The 10,571-nt window shown below is 39.3% G+C and overlaps 1 protein-coding gene across 6 annotated transcripts in view; it reads right to left on the reverse strand.

Annotated features, from left to right (window-relative positions):
- The window catches only part of LOC103615159 (RCC1 and BTB domain-containing protein 2), a 468,828-nt gene that overhangs the window by 168,736 nt on the left and 289,521 nt on the right, over positions 1 to 10,571 (reverse strand). The gene's annotated exons all lie outside the window — the stretch shown is intronic.

The following is a 10,571-nucleotide window of genomic DNA, read 5'->3' on the forward strand; positions in this document are numbered from 1 at the left end:
TGCAGTTGATTGAGGTTATTTTGCAGAAAATGACAGCAGATTTTCTCATACTTCAAGGATTTTTCTGCTTTCTGTACTGATGACTGCTTGATGCCCCATTACCTTGCTGTTGTCCATTCTGACAGTGTCCTGTCCACTTTCTATCTCCTCAAGTCAGGACAAACACTAAGGTGAGTCAGTAACACTGTTAACAAGTACTTTGCTCCCTTATGGTAAGAACCAGAGCAAAAAATGTAGGAGTGTTTTATTGCTTTCACATGTACAAGTACACTGGTACTAAACTAGGGACCACTGCTTCAATCTAAGTTTTGTTACCCAGGGTGGATGGAATTTAGCCTACAGTATTTTAGGGAATACAAACTATCAGAAAACCGTCTCTACACAAATAATTCTAATTAAACAAGTTAGTAGGAATGTGTCCAGACCAGCAGGGAAACTATTTCCTGTTATTTCTTATTCTTGTGTATGACAAAATAAAAATATGAGTTTTAGGGCAGTAGGGTTTGAGACATTTGAGAAGGATATTTAAATTTAGAAGAGAGCAGATTAGCAGTTACCAAACAGTGGTTCATCTAGAGAAACACTGTCGCTGACAATATTTGGATTGAGATAGAAAGCTAAAAAGTCATGTAACGGACAAGTCTTATAATTCTACCTCCAGAGGAAATGTCTTCCTGACCCTAAATAGGAAGTGTCTGACTTTCATCCTGGAACATGAAGTTTTATAACTTTTTGCATGTTATTTTCTATTTAAGGCAGCAGCAGAAATTCTTATTCAACTCCTGCTAAAACACATGCTTGAGTAATGAGTTCTGAAAGTCTGTGTGCTTTTTGGAGAGATATGTTTCATCAGTTTGAGGGGTATTGCCATTTTAACCTCACCAGAAACTTCCTTGGGCTCATTCTTTTGCAGAACCTAAGGAAAATTTTGCTTATACCTACTGTATCATCCCTTGTTTGTTCCTTCACAGCATCTAATAGCCTGACCTTTCTGTCTCTGCCTCACACAGCAGCCTATTTTTGTTCCTTCCTCTAAACCTTTTCCTGCTGTATTCTTATTTCAGAGAGGATCTGAGTTCAACACAGTGATTCCAGTTATACCACTTTACAACAAGGTTTTCTAAAATGCTGCTGGACATAGTCTCGCTTTCCACTAAAATGAGATTCCTTGGCAACTGTCTACAGGCAGCAAAGATTTCCTGGAAAAGGGAAAAAGTGGTCCAAGAAATGTGTGCAAGAGAGTATGACAGGTTCTCTGCCTAACAGCCCACAAGTTTAGTCTTGCAGATATTCGGGGGTTACTCTCATGGTATGCACAAATCTATTCCAAGAAAGGCACTGACAGATTCTGCAAAAACATAGTATCTTAACATGGTCCACATTAGCCTTTAGCATTTCCCAAATAGCCCCACATCTTTTTGAGATACCTTGCATCAAATGCCCCCACAGTATGAAATGTTAAAACACTTAATACTAGAATAAACATAAATTCTTCAGCTATTGCACATCAAAATTCTTTATCGGGAATATGGAAATTCTTCCTCCACTGAAAGAAAATTACTTTAGTGAGGCTCACAGCCCTGAGCACAGAACCTGAAATCTCAAACATCCTACAAATTGTAGGAGGTTGTGAGGCTAGAGGAGTCTTACTGCTTCTCATAAAAATCCTTGAAGAAATAAGATGCCATCACTGAAAATACAAATATGCCCTAAACGATTGGAACAGAACTTTAGATAGGCAAAATAATCTTATCCTGTGTGCCGAGACACATCTGTCTAGACTGATTTCCTCATCTTGCAGCCAAACTGTTCTCCCTGCAGCAGTCAGTCATACCTTTCAGTGGACTCTCTGTCCAGACACACAAAAATATCCAGAGGAGGACCTCCGGAAAAGTGCGTGTTCTGTTGGGCAAAAACTGTTGGAACTGTGTCACCGGATAAAGAGGATTCTTTTTGAAGCACCTTGGGTTGTACTGGTTAATGAACATGCCATTGTGCCAGCAGCAGAAATAAATTAAAGTCAATAATACTAAGTTGAAGAGTTGAACTAGTGAAAGTGCCAGAGGAGCTGAATCCCTACAGATATACACAGAAGGCAAGAAAAAAAGATCTGTGCATTGCATCACTCTGTATATTCCATCAGTAAGTGCCAGTGGAAAGGAAGATTGTAAGAGACTTTTATGTCTGACACCAGACAATTTGGGCAGACTTGTTCTCTACTCATTTTCACCTAAAGTCAGAGGGAAGTCAAAAAAAATGGAAAAGAAAAAAAAATAGGTGGGCTGCACCACACTGAAAATAAAATAGGTGACTAGTGTCTAAATCAAAGGTCTGAAAAATTAGACCAAATTGAAAGGGTCTGTGGCTGATCTAAGAGTGAAGACCCAGTACCCTAGATGAAAAGAGGACAAAGAGTTAACCAAGACTTTGATGACAGGCCATACTGTGACTAGCATCTAAAATGGGGAAAAATCACATAATTGTCATGCCTTTTACCAGGAAACCCAAAATTAACATTTCCCCACACATCTCAAATTTTGCATGAAACAAATTGCTCATTCCAGAATAAATGTTACTGTGTAAGGACCATGCTTGAATATCCTCAGCAACATGAAACCCCAAAACACTACATGAAAAAAAGTGTGAAGCAAACTTTTTTCTTCTGAAGTGCGACATTCATGCTTCTTTCACTTCACTTACTAGTATGAAGAACAGACTTACATCTAAACTTAAAAGTTGATGGAAGATGAAGGAGAGGGGGAGAACTCATTAAGACATTATAATAACGATGAAGCTCCTATATTTTTGAAATTCCTTTGTGTATATTTTAATAAATGGTGAGAATACTGAAGTACTTACCATAGAAAGAAAATACAAAGAAAATATGTACAAGATGGCTGCTGCTTCTTGCAGACTTGATGCTTCTTTCTCAGACAGAAGTTTCAAATCACAGCTTTCCCCACAGAGAGCTCCACTACATCCTGAGTTTCATGTTTCCAAGGGAGAATCTGATCTGCAAACACGGACAGGCATTTTTTGCACTATACAGGGTGAGACAATGGTGGAACTTCCCAGCATAACACAGAACTTAAGGGTCGTTTACTGAGGCAAGAGGGTCATGCTATGTAGATTGTATCCCTGGACTTTTCTCACTTGCCGGGGCCTTTGGAGTGGTGCTCATCTACCCTGGAACAGATGAGGAGTGATTCCTACAAGATCAAACACAATGAAGAAGAAATATAGTTTGCTCTTTTTTACACCACCAGCAAAATTTCAAGCTGAGTGACCCTTGTTTCCAAAAATAGGTCCAAGAATTCTAGGCCTGCTATCATTTGGAAAGTTAGCATACAAGAAATCTGCTTCAGTTACCATCACCGAACATATTACCATTGCTTGGATTCAAAGAACACTGAAGTGAAAAAGTATCAAACAGAAGCTCAGACTGTTTGTTTATATTCCTTTTTGTTTATTGTTCTTAATACTTTATTAGGAACCACTTGTCAGTTGTCTATTTGTAAGAACACGCAAAAATAAACAGAAGCTGCTCACTTCTACAGTGGAGACTCAGTGGAGTCTTTTAGTTTGCACAGAAGTGTCTGCAGTAGTCTTCCAAATCAGACACAGACAAGGTTTAACTACCTACTGTCTCTTCTTGACATGCATGTAAGGATTACAGGCTACTTGGGAGAAAATTAAAGCAGAATAAAATAGTTTACAGATTTAAAATAAAATCAGCTAGAACCAAAGAGATGCTTCAAGGTAAACAGAAGGATTTCACTTCATTAAGCAATTTTTCCTGGCAAGAATCTAAGACCATAGCAGGTACTTATATTTTCTGCTCATGCCTCACATACACTAATGTTCATCACCAACTACAGCAATGTACAGAGATGGACAAAACCTTGGGTGGGGATTTTTAGTTCAAGGGGTAGTTTTTCCTTACAGACGAACACAACGTAATTTAATTTATTGCTAGCCTATTTTTTTGCTACAATCATTTTACACATAAAAAAGATAAAAGCAGATGTAGTGAAAAGGCATACTATGTCAGACCAAAGAGCAGTTCTGTGTAAAAGCCCAGCTGCAGCCCTGTCTCCAGCAATCGCCAACAGCAATGCAATAGGCAGGTGCACAGAAATACTTACCAATATTTTCCCATCCTATAGAAATTTGTATCTCGAAGACTTATAAGCCAGCGGTGGTGTCTCTTTTTAATAGCCCTTCATGGCAAGGTTATTCCCCTTTTTCATCCTGCCATGTTGCAAACTTTTCTGCAGCCAATGCAGTTGCATTACACAAGTGACCAGCTAAATATTTCAGTTTGCTGAGAAGCTGTGTGTACATTAGCCAGTACCATTCTTACCCAAGGAACAGAGACCACATAAAAGCAAGACATGGGTTTTTTTCTGGGGGCTAAAACAAATTCACTTACAACACATGATGATTAGAAAGGAGGAAACTACAATTCCAACAACAATATGGACAGTTTCTACTGCTTGTGGCACTGAGGTGCCTTAGTTATTTCCTGTCACAGGAACCAACTGCCAGTTGCTTGACACTGCTAACATCTCTGAGACAGCTTATCAACCATGACTTGAGCTTTTTACTGCACAGAACTTCAGAAGACAAGACTGTTCTTTGTGCCCATCCTGGTTTGAAGATTTTTCAATGGCTTCATTATTCTGAAGCTAGTGAAGTATACTTGATTTCCACTGTCATGGAGTTTTTGGGTAAGAACAGCATTTGTCTAAACACACGGGTTATGCTTTCACATCATCTGGATCCTTCATTTGGAAGAAAAATACTTGAAATAAATATGAGAGGAACCTCCAAGCCACCATGAAGCAGTTAAATTCTTCTGGAAAATCATGAAGAATGTTGGCAACATGCTAAATATTCAGACTTCTTGGTGAAAAACCAACCAAACAAAAAAACCAAACCAGGAAAATCTGAATGAAGAGAGTAATTAGTATTCCCTGAGCACATTGAACTCAGGCTGTTATCTTGCCAGACAAGGACTTGCACTGCAAGGTCTTTTATTGAACAAGCTTGAAATACACCCTTACGTGAAGAGGCTGATGAAAACTTTCTTCAACTTCTTTGTTTTCAAGCACAACATGAGTCTGGTATTTCAAAGAGCTGGAAAAAAAAGAGTCACAGCACAACCCCCAAATCCAGCATTTCAGGATGAGATAATGGAAATCTTGTGCTTCTTAGAACTCCTCAACAGAGGGGCATAGCTGCTCAAATAGGACAGGTAACTTCCTCTCTACTCAACTAGGTCAAAAAGTCCTAAGCACAATCACTCCCTCCTATACTCTGCCGGATACAGCTCTTCACCAAAAGAAAGAAATCCACATTTGACTCTCAGTAGTCCATCAGATGAGAGCTAGCATTTATCCCAAGAGCAAATCTCCTGGAAAAATCTAAACCTGGGTAAGAAATTCCTGAATATTCAAGAAGGAAAAAGGTCCTAAATAAATGTGGTTCAGTAACCTACCCACTTAAATTCTGCACCTGAATTTTCTAAGTCTTTCTGTTTCCATACAATGGAGCTTTTAATGTCTAACTTTTCACCATAGTTTGAAAAGGAAGGCTACAAAGTTATTTCCAACCATCAGCAAGCAGAAGCACAAACTCAAAGTATGCTTCTGGTAAACAATTTGATTACAACCAGGGCTGGCTGATTATTCAGCTTTATCTATCACAAGCCAACTGTTAGCTAGGAGACCACTAAAGACAGTTCAGAAATACCTCTGTTCACAAAGCCAAAACAAACATCAGTGTTTTCTAAAAGTGATGAGGACAATAAATATTGCTTTGTTGGTGTCTACAACCACTGTTATAAATGTCACTTCAAGACAAAAAATAATATGAAAACATAGCTTTAATTCATGATGGGAAAATCACAGTTCAACTAAGTGGCTGATTTCAACAAATAAAGATTTGCAACGTATAAAATGATCAGTTGCAAGAATACTAAGGTAAATGTAACTGTAAGGCATTTTTCACTGCTTGCATTTTAGTTTTTTGATTTGAGCTTGACAAGTAATATTTTAACAAGTTTGTACCTTATATTTTTTTCCATTTTAATAAAGTAAAATAAATTAATTTGAGTTCTAAACCCTGTATTCCATCTTTGTGTGTATGTATTTTGCTTTTCTTGCTGGCAAATGAACATATCAGACAAACAAATGCCATACAATTAGGTTGCTCTGTCATATATGCTCCAGTGAATGTTTTTGAAGTCTAAATCATGGCACTAAAATTAAAAATTTTTGACCCATTAATTTTTCTTAAAGAGTTTGGTTTGGTTTAGTACTTGAACATCTTAAGTGCACATTTCCATACCTGTTCTTGTTATTCAACACCAGTTCTAAAAGTAATCCCATTGAAATCAAGGGAATTTCTTCCAGAAATGAAATTAATCAGTAGGAGGGAAATGGCAGATTCCAACTAACCTCTGAATTTAAGAAACTGCAATTTTCCTCAAATTCCTGATTCTGTGTTGGAGTCACTTCTGTAATGCAGAGTTGAATGGTTGAATTTTGTTGCCTCTGATGGAATTAGTATTTTTATCCGTTTAATCCTCCCTTTCTTTTTGGTACCATCATTCTGAAGTTTCAGTTGGTTCAATCCTATCATAAAAATATTTACTTCATCATCCATGTCCTGAAAAGCAGGTAAAGAAGACAGTGAGCTGTGGATTTGTGTCCATCAGCATTTTGAGAAAAGCATGGTAAAATATATCATACTATACTTATTCTATAACAAGTGTCAAAAAACAATTCTAGACATGATAAACATTTTATTATATGCCATTGCTGAATGTGTTTTGAGTTCTACTAATTCACCAAATTGTGTAAAACCACAGCTGATCATATCAATTACATCTCAGATTCCCTTTTCCCCACAAACACATATTTTACCATTGAAGTTAATCATGCCTAGCATTAAACTGCTGTCAGCAAACCATTATTTTGATAAAACATTCTGATAATAAAGTTGGATTTTTACAGTTCAAAACCTTTCACACAAATCAGAAACCAGGAAAAGGTTTATATTGATTGGCAGCCTCTTTGAAAACAATCTGGACAAATAAAAGACTGTTATGCAGCTCAGGTGAAGACACAGTATGCCTGATGACGCAGAGGAATCACTAACTCAATTTTGTGATAATAAAATTTTCTGCAATTTTTTTGCCAACATATCAAAATTAAACCTCATTCACCTTGCTATCATCTATAGCAAGTTTACTTTAAGGGAGTTATATTCATACATTAGTTATTTGTTTTAGAAAATAAGCACCGGCTGTATTTCTTTACTTGTTGTGTATTACACTGATGCTGCTTGTCTGGTAGAAGGCAGCCATGCTACTGAACTCATGGCTTTTGTAGTCCACAGTCCATCCAAACTGCTGTCCTTGTGGCTTGTGAGACTATGGAAAACACCACTAGTGTTTTCAAGTGAAGTTTAGATGACAAACCTTTTTGTAAAGAAACTGTAAAGTTTAACTGCGGGTCTGCTGATCTACATTTGGCAACCACTGCTCTTACAGGCTGAGGAAGCTGTGACAGCAACGGAGCTGCCACTACTGAGAGAGGTCACCATTCTCCCTCCTGGCAGAGGTGTTACAGGTGATTACAAAATCAGCTGAAGTGTGAAAATGGGACATTCACTATGGAGGAGCATGTTGTGTCTGAGAAACTTGCTGAACTCTCCAACTTAAGCCACATTATTTTAACTTTAGAACTTGAGGTTTTCCCCATTTAACTATTGAATGCTTCACAGAATAGTTTGGTTTTGAAGGATCTTTAAAGTTCTAGTCCACTCTCCTGCAATCTTCATCTATATCAGGACATCTTCAACTATATCAGGCCTATTAGAGCTGCATCCAACCTAGCCTTAAATGTTTCCAGGGATGGGGCATCTTGCAAGGATGGAGAGAATTGGAGGATTGGATCAAGTGATGTAGGTTTTAAAACTAGCATGAGTTGCTCACTTCTGGTCCCAGCACCAGATTGCTACATGTTTTGCTGGATAAATACAACTCAATGCAAACCTGAAATAATGACTGTTGTAACACCAATTCTTCACAGTTGTCTGGAGACAGTAACTTGGTTTGACTGAAAAAATGAGAGCCAAAGAAGGGGGGTACTGCTATACAGTCATGACTGTATCTTAAGGGGGTACTCTGCAATACATTTTTGTATTTGTCTCCTCACCTCTCCTCGGTGGGATTTAGCTACAATATCAATTTCATTAATGTTCATCATTAGCACTTGGATGTGTATCTGGTATATTACTGTAAAGAAATTCTGTCTTGAATGAGTCCTTCTGAGAAGTTCTGCAGTGGATGAAAGCAAGAGCATTTGGTCAATCATCTAGAAGTACCTGAGAATCATATAGGCAACTTAGATTTGTAAATAATTCCAATCTAGTTTAGTTTTGGTTTAGAAAAATCCGTTTACTCACAAGCCCCTAAAGAGAGACACAGAGGTCCCCAAAGCCTTCTGCCCACTTTTAATATTATTCATAATGATTTCTAGGTGACTTTAACTGGGTTTCCAGCAGAAAATGGAATTTCATATACACTTATTTATACACTTATGAGCTAAAAAGGAAGGAAGCAGGTGAAGGACTGTGTCATGCAGTGAAAACTTACACACACAAGGACCAGCGTTTGGATGGGGAGAAGAGCCCTAAACACTCTCATCTATCCTCTGTCCCAGCTCTATATCTGCACCCATGCACCCAAAACACTGCACAGATTTCTTGATTTCACCAGCAAGGGAAGTGCAGGGGAAGCACGCCTGGGAAGCCAGGAGGAGGAATGAAGGAAAATCTCTCCCAGGACTCTCAGGAGTGGGGCATGTACAATCAGCACTGCATCATCAGTTCAAAACCCTACAGTCTGACACAAAGCCAGGATCTGTGGCTGCTTACAGTGGTGCCCATGGCCACTGCTGCCACTGCTGTTCTTGGCCCCACTGCCACCAGTGAATGGTGCCTGACAAAAGGAACTGTGGAAACACTTTGCTGTATTCCACCGCAACTGCTGGCCAGTTCCGGAAAGCCATACTGAAACTGAAATGAGGTAGGAAAATCACTGATCTCCCAACAGCTGCAACTGGCAAAAATCTCCAGTTTATGCCCCTGAATGGTACGACCCAGTAATGTTGTGCAGTGGCATTTGTTCAGCCCTGACTCATAGACAGAAGAATGCCACTGAATGAATCACCAGCAGCATTTTCCGCAGTATCTAACGAGGTAGCTCATCCAAATATTGATCAGTCCCAAGTCTCTCTAGTTTTTGAGATCTGAGATACCATAGTCTATCATGCTATTCACCAGTAAAATTCTGCATTTGGGAAAGGGGGCCTAGAGTGAGAAACCAGGAGATGACCAAACATGGGTTGGTGCATCCTTGGTTGATAGGAGATACCTTCTGCCCACTGTGAAGCTGTAAAAGCTATATGAACACTGCTGAAATGTAAGAGAAATAGGAACTTAGTAAGTAACTAACAGAGAGCTTTAAGGCAAATTAACAAAACCACTTTATAAAACATCTCATTATGTTTGGTCCACCGCTGCAGAAGGTCATGAAGCCAAACACTGTGGTAAAATAATTTTGATCCATAATGGCTGAAAGGACAAACATTAAGCAAAGGATAATCACAAATTAGCATTCAGAACACCAGCTGAACATTGCAGGTGCTGAGGGAAGATAGTTTCTCCCTGCATAAGTTCCTAGAAAAGCACGTTTCTCCCCTTTCCTCTCAGATGTTGGACACTACGTACTTCAGCAGCAGGCAGTGCCCACAGTCCTGTTCTGCTCAGCCTCAGTCCTTTGACTTTCACTGTGGTAATGGCTGTATAGGAAAGAGGCAGCCCTTCCTACCCGTCACTCTACCCAGCAAGAGCCCAGTCTGGGCAAGCAGGCTGATTTGATTTGAATTGCATGTTACAGGAATTACTACTGCAGTAACCACCCAAAAGAGTGGAGGAGAAGCCTTACAAGAAGCAGTACAAACGCATCAGTGAGGCGGCTTTGGTGCCCAGTATCTCCACACAACACACCTCTTCTGTCCCAAGTGACTACCGTAACTGATGGAACCCAAAGTCATGGACTACATCAGTGGAGGAGAAGCCTTACAAGAAGCAGTGCAAATGCATCAGTGAGGCGGCTTTGGTGCCCAGTATCTCCACACAACACACCTCTTCTGTCCCAAATGACTACCGTAACTGATGGAACCCAAAGTCATGGACTACATGAACTCAAAGGACATTTTATGGACATTTTGTAAGGGTGATCCATTGACTAATGGAATAACATCTGTGTGTTACATCGAATTATGGGAAGAAGAGTGGTGGTTAGTGCAGTTGTATTGAATAACGCGGGGCCTGGGCATAGTGTAAATGGTAGGGAACAAGGAGTGCAACATATGCGGGGTGTGGCTGGGGTAAATTTCTTCACAGTGGCTATGTGAAGGGCTGTGTTTTGGGTTTGCGCTGAAAACAGAGCTGATAATGTAGGGATGGTTTTGTTATTTCTAAGCAGGGCTTACACA

Source organism: Corvus brachyrhynchos, unplaced genomic scaffold (assembly GCF_000691975.1).
Source record: "Corvus brachyrhynchos isolate BGI_N302 unplaced genomic scaffold, ASM69197v1 scaffold202, whole genome shotgun sequence".
NCBI lineage: Eukaryota > Metazoa > Chordata > Aves > Passeriformes > Corvidae > Corvus > Corvus brachyrhynchos.